The sequence below is a fragment of the Peromyscus californicus genome, unplaced genomic scaffold (genome assembly GCF_007827085.1).
Source record: "Peromyscus californicus insignis strain IS unplaced genomic scaffold, ASM782708v3 Scaffold_19__1_contigs__length_69161282, whole genome shotgun sequence".
Taxonomy (NCBI): Eukaryota; Metazoa; Chordata; class Mammalia; order Rodentia; family Cricetidae; genus Peromyscus; species Peromyscus californicus.
In genome coordinates, this window is record NW_026294491.1 from 29135924 (window position 1) to 29148475 (window position 12552).

General features: G+C 37.6%; 1 pseudogene; it reads right to left on the minus strand.

Moving 5' to 3' along the window:
- Nucleotides 1-4549: 4549 nt before the first annotated feature.
- Nucleotides 4550-5360, minus strand: LOC128114701 (replication protein A 32 kDa subunit-like; annotated as a pseudogene).
- Between the last annotated feature and the right edge of the window lie 7192 nt (nt 5361-12552).

Below are 12552 nucleotides of genomic sequence, written 5' to 3' on the forward strand. Positions count from 1 at the left end.
CCATTTTTGTCTTTCTGAGTCTGAGTTACTTTACTCAGGATATTTTCTAGTTCCATCCATTTGCCTGCAAACCTCATGATGTCATTGTTTTTCTCTGCTGAGTAGTACTCCATTGTTTATATGCACCACATTTTCTTTATCCATTCTTCAGTTGAAGGGCATCTAGGTTGGTTTCTGGGTTCTGACTATTACAAATAATGCTGCTAGGAATAGAGTGGGAGAACAAGGAAAGAGATACCATGATAAATGAAGACTAGAGAGGCCCCCAGGAATCCACAAGGATGACTTTACTATAGACTACTGGCAATGGTTGAGAGGGTGCCTGAGCTGACCTACTCTGGTGATCAGATGGCCGAATACACTAACTGTCATGATAGAACTCTCATCCAGTGACTGATGGAAGCAGATGCAGAGATCCATGGCCAAGCCCCAGGTGTAGCTCCAGGAGTCCAATTGACCACAGAGAGGAGGAATTATATGAGCAAGAGATATCGAGACCATGACTGGAAAAAGTACAGAGACAACTCGTCAAACTAGTCGAAACACATGAACTGCGAACAAATAGCTGAGGAGCCCCCATGGAACTGGACTAGGCCCTCTGGATAAGTGAGACAGTTGTTTAGCTTGAACTGTTTAGGGGGCCCCAGGGAGTGAAACTGGGACATGCCCTTAGTGCATGAGCTGGCTTTTTGGAACCTAGTGCCTATGCTGAGACACCTGCCTCATCTGAATATACCAGGCTCTGCTTACTCCCCATGGGAGACCTTGCCTTGGAGGAGGTGGGAATGGGGGGTGGGTTGGGGGCAAGGCTGGGGGGTGGGAGGAGGGAGGACAGGGGAATTCATGGTTGATATATAAAATGAAAAGTAGAACTTTGGAAATCCCACTCCAATGTCAAAGCAACAAGACTGTCTGGTACACAAACAGGGAAGGACTGTTGAATAACAAGAACACTATAAATATCAGCTGGTCCATCTCTCTGAAAGCATACTGGAGAATTGTGAAGAGTCCACCTCGTTTTTCATTTTAGCCATTAGCTTGAAAGAGAATGGATAGCAGAGAGAGGAGATTTAGTAAAAGTGCCTTTAGAATAAACCAAAGTAAATCAAGCCTTACTGAATTAGTCAGGTTTCTATGGAGAGACAGAACCTACAGGAAATACAACTTACAAAAGAGATTGATGGATTAGACTGGTTTACACAACATGGTCCTGATGGTCCAACGATGGTTATCTGCATGCTAGAGATGCTGAGAACCTAATAGATGTTCAGTCCACAAAGCTAGAGGCCTCAGTTGTCCCAGCCTGGCTCTGAAGGCCTAGGGGACTTCTGGGGAGCTGCTAGTCTTCAGTCCATGTCTGAAGGCTGAAGACCGTTTTGATGCTAATGAAGAAAGGTGGCAGTAGCAGCAGCAGTGACATGTACTCACACTCCGGCAAGGAGCAATGAGGCAGGCAAGGGCAGTATGCCTTTTCTCTAGGACCTCTTCATAATTTGGCCGACTGTTAAAAAGGTGCTGTTTACTCAGTCCTTCTAGAAAAGACCACCACAGAACTGGCCTGAGGTATGACTCTCAGCTGATGACAGGTCCAATTAGGTTGACAGCCTAGATTAATCATTGTCCCCACCATTGGAAAAGGTGACGGGCGATCTTCTGTTTCAAGAATCACAGAGCTGTGATTGTTGCCAGTGAGCTTCCTTGTTAAGGAGTCTGTTCAAACAGGAGCTGTTCATTCCCTGAAGGAATCCTGAAAAATTCAATACAGCTTTTTGACGAGGTGTTCAAAATGATTTGCCTTGAGAGAAATGATAGCAGCTTTTGTCAATTCACTGAGCATGTGGCGCAGCTTTTGACATAATTCCAAACACCAAATTAATATTAGCTGCAAATATTTTTATTAGCCAGAGAATTTAGGGAAAATGAGTCTGTGTTGTATCACTGTGGGAATGATTGCATTACACGCATATGCTGTAATGACAGCGCTTCAAGGTTTTGTTTGTGCATAGAGACTGTTGACTTCTGAGTAGATTAGATGCCACATACCAGGATACAAACAACAGAAGACATTCAACTCAATTTGGTTATCTGAAGAAATAGATTATAGAATTCTTTTACAACAAAGGTTTCAGTATGTGGTTTGTAGAGGGCAGCAGCCAGTATACCAGCATATCTTACTGCCCTCATTGATACACAGGCAAGTATTTATTTTGTTAGTTAATATTAAAAATCTAGCTTTCCCCCATAAAGTGATATAGTTAAAGTTTATTCAAATAAAGAAGATCTCAGTGGATATATGATTAATATTAATGATTAAACCAATTTTATTTATTAATTTGTGGAAATGTGGAGCTCCTCTAGTTAAAAGGGGATTGTCTGTGGTATGTAGCGTGTGTGTGTGTGTGTGTGTGTGTGTGTGTGTGTGTGTGTGTGTATGTGTGTATGTCTAGGTGTCTGTGTATCTGTGTATCTGTGTGTGTGTGTCTATACATGTGCTTTTAGAATCTAATAGCATGTTAGAATATGCAAGGCTTTGTATTAACATGCATGTAAATTATTACATACCTGTGTTTAGGAGTACTGTTCTCTCAGATATCAGAGTATGACGCATCCTTGATTGTTCAGGCTCCTCAGTTATAAACAGAGGCAACTTCAGTTTCAGTGTCAAGTGCAATAGCATCAGTGGAATGCAGGCATAATGAGAGAGACACAATGGACTGCCACCCAAACAATGGTTCTGAAACCAGTCAGCTGCAGTGACGTGACGCTGCTGGTATGAAAACCATCCCTCCAGCTTTATTGAGGAGAAATTAGAACTTCAGAAACTGTACATAATTCCTGTGGGTTTGTGCATATATATAAATTTATATTGTCACCAGTATAATACATCTATTCAACATGCTCTTCACCTCACAAAGTTTTCTTATATTTAATATTACATTCAAATTATGTATTATTTACCATATCCAAATAATCTTAACACAGTGCATTTTAAGAAGATTTAATGTGAGATTCACCTTCTTAACAATTTTAAATATGAAATGCCCATTGTTAATTAGGTACTCCATACTCTCTTGTATAACTGTAACTCTGCACCCTTTAAGCGAGTGCCCAATGTTTATCTCCCCATGCTTTGGTAGCTACCCTTCCATTCTACATCTATCTATAGCTTTGAATGTCTGAGAGGCCTCATAAGGAATCATCCTGTAGCATTTTCCCCATAACTGACTCATTTATTTAATGTAAGTTCCTGATGGTTCATTAATATTGGAAGGATTTTTTTTTCGTTTCTGAATGTGAGTGCTGTTCAGAGCATGGGCATACTGTATTTTTTTTTTAACCTATTCATTGGTTTAAGAGAATAGGTGGACTCCACTTGGCAGTTGTGAATAGTGCCACAATAGACAGATGTGCAGATGTGTCTTCACCTTGTGGATTTCAAGTCGTTTGTGTATACACCAAGTAGTGGGAGTAGTGGACTATATGACCTTTCCATTTTTACTTTTATTGAGAAACATTTGTATTGTTTTCCTTAGCCTGTATACTAATTTACTTCCCTACCCATAGTGTATGTGTCCCTTGTATTCCATGCCCTTTTTAACTCTTTCTATGCTCTGTCTTTGTGATGACAACCATTATAACAGGCATGGAATTGTAAGTTTTTGTGGTTTTTATTTGCATTTCTGTGATACTCTTGATATTGAGCTGATTTTCATAAAACCTATTGACTGCTTGAAATTTTTTTAAATTAATTTTTTTCTGCTATTGCAATTGAACTATTTTATTAAACATATGGAGATTTATGTTTACCAACAATGCAGTAACATTTCTTCCTCTCTGTCCTGTGAGGCCACCATGCCAGAACCACATGCTCAATTTAACCTACTTTTAGCTGCAGGCAAGACAAGATGGGCAAGGAAAGTGTAACTTTGGAAGTAACACCACAGACCCAAGTGTGAAATAAAAATAGGCAGAAGGTGGTGGGTTCCTTTTCTGCGTCCTGGCACTAAATTGTCCATCATTTCAGCAAGAAGTCTTTCAAGAACAGAAGCTCACAAGCATGATATGGTTGTGCCTTGCTCTCTTGGTAGCATTTATCCAGTCCATCCATCCTGGAGTCCTAACTAGCTGATCTGAAATGTCTAAGAAATCCCACCTTGAGCCAGGCAGTTATGGCACATGCCTCTAATCTCAGCACTCAAGAATGAGAAGCAGGTGAATCTCTGTGAGTTCGAGGCCAGTCTGGTCTACAGAGTGAGTTCCAGGACATCCAGAGTTGCACAGAGAAAGCCCATCCCCAAAAAATTTTAAAAAAGAAAGATAAAAATAGAAAGAAAAGAAATCCCACCCTGGTTTACTTCCTTCTCAACTATCTACCTTCCTTTGAACCTATAAACAACAAACAAGAAAACAGATCAGCTCAAAGTTTGAAGAGGACTTCTATATGAAACTTTTGCCCTAGAATCCACTGGCCAAAACTTGCAAAGCTAGAGACAACAGATGATGAAAACAGGTCCAGCTAGAAATATTTCAGGTACCCAATGAGCTCCAATTACCCTGCATCTGTAGATTTAAAGTGATCATCATCCACAGTAAAATAAATATGCCCCTCCTTGCACAGAAAATCCACTGCTTGTTCAATTGAGGCTACAGTATTGGAGTTGGTTCCTGGGATCCTGTCAATCCTCTGGTCTTGGGCAAGCCTTGATAGAATTCAGCACCTGGTTTTGGACCATAGTGAGGTTATTTTATGATATGAAGTTATTCTCACTGCAGTTTCCTGGTTCACCCATTCCTGGGTTGCTGATAGAAGGCATCCCTGCTGAGGGCTGGTTGTTGGATTTGCTGAGCACCATGTGTGAATTGGCCACTTCCAGAATATGTGTAATGAACTCATTTATATCTTCCAGGGAATGATCTTAAAGGCAACCAGGCTCTTTTTGTTCTGAAAAGCCTGGAAATATCCAGCCACTTTTAGGTATGTTTCTAGAGTAACCACAATGTTTTCACCACTTGCGTCCTCTGTGTCAGCCCATTGGCAAACCTCCATGGGTGCCGAAGTTACGTCATCTATTTTGTAAACAATATTTGTTGAAGCCTTCTCTGCATGTCTGATCATTTCCACAATAATGACTGGTGAAATCTCAACATTTCTAATTTTGAACACTTCGTCAGCCAGAGTAGCAGAAAGCAGCTGAGATACAGTACGGGGCACAATGTGCTGGGCTCCGACTCGATTTCTTCTCTGCCTGCAAAGATGTGGATGACCGGAAGCTGCTGGGGGACTGCTGGTAGCCACGTGCTCCTCCGTAGGTGGAGGAGCCATAGCTTTCAAATCCGTTATTGCACACCCTGGTTGCCATTCCCCGAGAAAGAGGTCCAGAAAGCTCGGGTCTGTAGAGCTCAGTGAATACCTCAGAACTGTTCCCACTTGAATTTTTTTTTAAATGTCTATGTAGAGTGGTCTTAACTAGATGTGTATGTTTTCTTTGTGACATTAACATTTATGAGCAGTTGGAGAATTGGAAGGATATAATATTCTAATACTATAAGATAGAAATAACCATTTCTCATCAGAAATGTGTTAAAATATATTTATTTCTCTTTGTGAAAGAGCAGAGGTGAGTGACAGTCTCCAGTAACACTATTCTTTCCCCCCTTATGTCATCTTCCCAGTAGCAATAATTCAAGTCCATGTTGCTCTATAACAGTCCTTAGTTACTCTATTTGGTATTATAAATGTTGTGCTAATTCAAAATGATAAATCAGTAATGCATTTATTTCTTGAAATAAAGTTTATATCAAACATAGCTACCTTTTAGATTCTTGCTTCTTGGGGTTTAAATCAAATTAGCTCAACCAAGTGATTGTTATCCTCTGGAAACACAAAATGCCTTCTATAGTTTTCATTAGTTCCAAGTATGGAGAACAGAAACTCAATTACTGATAACTGAGCTTTATGCTTCCTCTGAATTATTGTATGTTTTCAGAGTGTACATATGATTATGTGAATTGTTTTTTCTTCACTTCAGGGGAAAGTCATTTATTGTATTTCTTCCCCAAACAGATATATATAATGAAAGATATGCAGCAACTGATAAGGTTTTGGAAAAACGAAATGATATTGCAGACATAAAAGCAAAGAAAATTGAATTAAAGATTGGATAAGGTTTCTTTAAAAATACTTTGTGTTATAAGATGGCTAATAGTGATGCCTCTTGGCAAAATCTAGAATTAGACAGGAGACAAAACCTCTGGGTATATCTGTGTGATAGAGTTTCCAGATTGAGTTAACTGAGATGGGACTGTTACCTTGTTGTGAGGATCCAAGCATGGGCACCAGCAGCCCTAACAAGCTAGGTTCTGCACACACATTCAACAGCCAATTAAACAAACAAGTATTAGAGGAGAGCAGAAAACAGAGGTTTGTTCAATGGGCCATGTTAGGGAAAGGAACAGACATCCAGTGTATCCCCTAACCCAGCACCTCCATCTTTTGGGGTCATGACAAGAGCTTCAGGTTTCAGAGTAGGGAAAGAGGTGTGATAACTAAGCAGTCCTGGACTGCCGGTACCCCATCATCATTGACTTGGCTCCAGTCTCTCCTCCAATGAGGTCTGAAAAATTATCAGAACTGTGTGAAATCTTCTTCTGAGAGATGAGCACCCAGCTTGACTGGCACAAAGGCACACCCAGCCTTTTTTGTCCGCCATCATGAGACTCCTGAAGAAGTTCTAATATCTTGAGGTCTATTGTTTCAATCATTTGATACCCAAAGGGAGCAGAGCAAGGGTCGCTTTAGAATATCTTCATTTTTTCTTGGACACAGGTTTTTCCCCGCTGTTTTTATATGTTAATCTTGACAAGAACTTTGCCTGTGTCTAAAACAAAAACAACAACAGCAAAAATACAAGTAGGAAGCAAGGTTAGTGCCACGTAACAGTGTATAAAAGCATTTCTTCATACCCTTTTGACTTCAATCATTTTCTGAAGGGCTGGAACAAACGACTCCAAATCCGTTGTTGGCTTTGTTGTGAACACTCCACGAGACTCAAACTTACAAACCTTTTGCTTCATCCTTCCACTCTCCTGCTCAGTGTGAATTCACTTTGATTCTGATGATTTCCTCCTTTGTCTCTGAACAATATTCCCTGAAGACATTCTTAATTAACTATGTGGCAGTTTAATCTTGACTGTCCTTCATTGCTTAGATGAGATAAGTCCTGGTTTAGTCTAATCTGGTCCCACTTTGGGAATAAGGGACAGATGAAGAGTTAGTACCAGGAAAACCCTGTGTGATCAATTTTAAGGTACAGAAGGAGTGTGTCTTAGGTCAGACTTACCACGAGTACATTCTTGAATTTTAATTCTCTCCTCTTGGTGATTTTAACACCTCAAGAACATTGCTCAGGTTCTTTTTATCAGACAGTTCTGTAACAATCTATAGTTCTGTAGAATGATAACAATCAACAATTACAAAGCTTTACAAAACCATAACCAGTGAGTCTGAACATTTAAACTAGTTGAAAATTAAGACAGATATGTGCCTTCAGTGACCAGTGTCCAATGTCTTTTAATTAATAGAAGGTGCTGCTGGGAGTAGGGAAGAGCTAGAGCATATCTAATTATCCTTGCTTAAAGGAAGTGGTCACATTACATTTACATACACATGAACACAGGTTCAATGAGGGTTACATCAGTAACAGTTCTAGTTGAAGAACACCTATCTGGAAAGTGGATTCATAAACTTTGCATCAGAGAAGCTTATATAATACACAAAACATAAATACACACAGGAGAGTAGCAGCTATTATCATCATCACACAGAATAACCACTAGAGATCAAAGCTCCAAGTCCCTTACAAATCTAGGGAGCAGTGCTAGTGACCACAGGTTCATTTTCTGCCATATACATGCATCTTACATACACAGAAGCAGACGTAGCCAGAGTTTCAAAGAGAACTCCCCAAATGGCAGCTTTTTCATCTGAATGGTACTGATTAAAAATACAGGAAATGTCAAAAGAATTTCCTTGGCCATTTTATAGACTGACAGCACAGATGGAATGCATATTGTATAAAGCAGAAAATTCATGGGCCTCTTTGAATGTATTAATAATAAAGTCATATATCTTTAACTCACAAACTTCTTCATAATACATAAAGTTCAGGCACATATTTCTAAATACTTCTGGTCATGGATATATAGGTTATTAATGTCTTAAAATCACCTTGAAATAATTGTTTACAAAGTGGTTCTTTAGAGAAGGCTAAACAACAACAAAAAAGTTGGCTTTGTTGATACAGTCTTCTAGATATCCAAAAGATGACAAGATCAGCAGGAAATATAGGTAATTATCTTAATAAAACATAAAATGTTGATAATTTTTTGATATATATATCAAATTGCATAGTAAAACATACAATTTCTTAACATTATTTACAACTAAAGACATTACCATTAGCAACTCTACCAATAACAAAATTAACCCATCTTAATATTGACTATATAGATTGAATATATATTTGTATGTGTATATACATATATTTTGTATGGACTGAAGTGTCTCTACATACAGGGCATTTAAAATGATTTAAATCAGTTTAGATTTAATTTAAACTTAAAAAGGTTTAAATCAGTTTAAAATTTTTCTGATCATTTTACAAGAAAATATATGTCTGCACACTGTTACCTTTGACAAAGAAAAAATAGCAATAATTAATACCTTTCTAGAATCTATTTGGAAGAAAATTCTTAAAAAACTTATATAAGAAATACAAAATTTTGTAACCTAACAAATCTCATTTCTAAAATGAATATTGTTGTATATAAATTAACTGTACCTTAGTGAAATATTTTAGATTCTTATTTTCTTCCCAAAATATTCACTTTAGAAGACCGGAGATCTTTTATGAATCCTCTGAGAGATTTCTTTTCCCATCTCCATTTCCAGAATTAACAGTTGAAAGCACTAGCTGCAACCCATTCCTCTAGGAAGAAATCTTAAAATTCATACTTAAATTAGTTAACATTTAGGCCTGCCTGAGGTAAAGACCTATATAACAAGTTGTTTTTTTCTTCTTTCTTTCTTTCTTGTCTCCAATTCTACAATCAATGAAGAAACTTCTACACTTTAGCTAGCTGCATTTTCTTCAAAGCCAGAAAATAGAGGAAAACAAAGAAAACACTGATTCAGAAGCCGCAGCTCATAGACTAGTGTAATGAAACAATCATCCTTAAAACATTCATAGACCCGCTTCAGATTAGACATACCAAGAATAGGAATTTTAACATGTGGTTAAGTTCAGAAAGAGATTTAAAAATGAGTGGCCAGAGGCTTGTTACTCATTTATTTTTAAGAATTCATGGGGGTAGACTAGTTTTCTTGGAGTTCCTAGGAATTCCAGAAGTGTTGATGTAAGAGTCAGTGTTTGAGATCAAGGGCAGGCAAGGTGGCTCAGTGGGTAAAAGCCGGTAAACCGATTTTGATCCTGGGATCCACATGGTGGAAGGAGAGAACCAACTCCTTTAATACCAAGTGCTACTTTAGAATCAATCATAACTTTACAAAAAAAAAAGAGTCAGAATTCTCCCTTGAAGGCATCAAGATAGTATATACTTGACATTTTCCATAGTTACACAAATCACAATAGACATCTCAAAACCCTTGTTTCTCTATCTCAAATGTTTCAACAGAAACTTAATACCTCAGCAGAGTCAAAAAGACAAATGCATTTTAACATTCCCCTCCACATGGGAGACATTCAGTGCTCAACAGAACTCCAAATTTGTCCAAAAGAACCTTCAAGCTGACAAGGCCTGTCACAGAAACTGTAATAGCCCAAGTAGTTCAAAACAGCTTGGAAGTCCAAGAGATAAAGGTAGTCACTGAATGACAGTAGCAAGAAAAAAGTTCAAAAAGGCTCAAATTGTTCAAAGGGGCCGCAAATCTAAGAAAAAGAAAAAGCACCAGGTACACCACTCAGAGAGAAATACAGCAAAGCTCAGAATACACACACACACACACACACACACACACACACACACACATATACATATTAACACATATATATGTGTTAATATATATTACATAGAATATGTGTATGTAGTATATATGTATATGCATGTATCTATTATTTGTTATGTGTGTATGTGCATATGTTTTAATATATTAAGTTTGTGTGTCTGTGTATATATTATATAATTGTGTATGTGCATGCATACGTGTGTGTGTGTGTGTGTGTATGTGTGTGCTCACACACACGCTATGGGATAATGCCCTTGTACACTGGTTTAATAAAATGCTGATTAGCCAGTAGCCAGGCAGGAAGTATAGGTGGGATAAACAGACAAGGAGAATTCTGGGAAGAGGAAGGCTGAGTGAGAAGACACTAGCCCACTGTCCAGGGAGCAGCATGTAACAGGCACACAGGTAAATTCTCGGAACACATGGCAACATATAGATTAACAGAAATGGGTCGAGTTTAAGTGTAAGAGCTAGTCAGTAGTTAGCCTGAGCTAATGGCCAAGCAGTTTTAATTAATATAAGCCTCTGCGTGTTTACTTGGGTCTAAGCAGCTGCAGGACCTTGGGGCCACAGGAGCCAGGCAGGACCAGAAAAACTTTCAGCTGTGTGTGTGTGTGTGTGTGTGTGTGTGTGTGTGTGTGTGTGTGTGTGTATAATCTGCTGAGACCATTTAGTTTGCTCCTATGCTTCTATGTGTTTAGGGGATTGGAAAACTTATTGTGGAGTTTGTCCTTGGATGAAATGGATTCTCCCTCTGTCCATTACCATGTATTTATTACCTGCACCTCTTCACCAAGATTAGGACCTTGTGAAACTTCATTCACAAATGTTGGTATGTCCATTGGTGTGGTCCTTATGCACGTTTTGTTTAGGCAACCATATTGTTAATATTTCATCAGCACAGTTTTTCTGTGATATCAAGAAGACACTATCTCACAGCAAGCATCCTGGCCAGGTTCTTTGCCTCATACTCTTTCTACCTCCTTATCTGCAATGTTTGGCTTATTGATGATTGCTGTGTTGGGAAAACATGATAGAAATACAATGACTGAACACTTGCAATACTTACTTTTTCCTGCATAACAGAAGCACCTGAAGTCAGTAGGGTGATCCATGTGCATTCCAAGAAATACAAAGAGTTAAAATTCCCATTTTCTAATGGAAAGACTTAGGAAATTGTGTATAATTTACTGATACTGCAGTGGTTTTTCATGTGTGACACCTGAACTATTATCTATTTTATATAACCAGGGTAGTAAGATGATTTGAGGATTTGATTTTCAATGTTCTTCAGTGGTAGGTAGATACTTAGAAGTACTTATAGTGACTTATTGGCATCATTCTATATAAGGTAAAACTTAGGAATTCTTCATCTGAGAGAGACAGCAGGTATTAGATATGGGTAAAAATCTTCATGTCTTGTTTAAAAGGAGAGATCTCTATTTCTAGGGCTAATACTTGATCAATTTTTATAACTTATTTTAAACGTATTTTTAGATGATTTGTTTAGACACACTTAAGAAAACAACTATTAGCTTTATGCTAAAAAGTAGATGAAGTAATTTTACAAAAGTCAATGCAGCAAGATATGTTCCTTTTAATAAAATATTTAACATTTAGTTTACTTGAATTTAGTAAAAATATATCCAATGTTAATAAAATAAAAAGAGAAATGATGGGTCATTCAAAATAAATGTAAGACTATAGATTAATTTTTCAATAAAGATATTTGCTTTAATGAAGTCTCTTATAGGTTTCAAAAATAGAGATTAAGACTCAACAACTATAACACCATAATTTATGTGTGTCCAATGCTCTCAAACTGATGTGGGTTCTCTCTTGTTTGTATCCCTATCTGTTGCCAGCATAGCATTTCTCAGACATTCTCATGTGTACCTATTTACACACTTACTAATTTTGGAAAGCAGAAATAACTATCTATTGGCCCATCTTGCTTACATTTACCTGTACTTGGCCATTAAGAATTCAAAACTTAACTGCTTATTAGTTCCTGCAGAATAAAAAAATATATTCAGCAGTGGCAATTTCTTTTTATTTTCCTAAAATACTCTGTGAAAACAAAGAAAAATGCTGCAAAGACTGATTTTATTTTACATTTATCTACATCTGCTAATGCTGACTTAGTAATATGCATTGGGAGTCCCACTTCATGGCAATCGGTTCATTGTGATGTATTATTTCAATTGTGTATGATATGAAAATTCAGCTTCCTTGAGACAATTGAAAAGAGAGTTGGATTTTTTTTAGTTTAATAAATCATCATGGTTTATTTAACAAGGTATGTGTGTAGTGATATGAAAACTGATACAATCAATACATCTTAAATCTTTCTTCCATGCATCTCCTTCATCTTCCTGCTTAGCTGTACAGGCAATTTGTGGCTTATATAAACACATTCTTTATAACAGAAAATTACAATACAAAATGGCACTAGGCATTTAGTAAATAAGTCACAGACCAAGAAGTTCTATTGTACAGTTTTGAAACCTAATGTCAAAGAGTTTCTG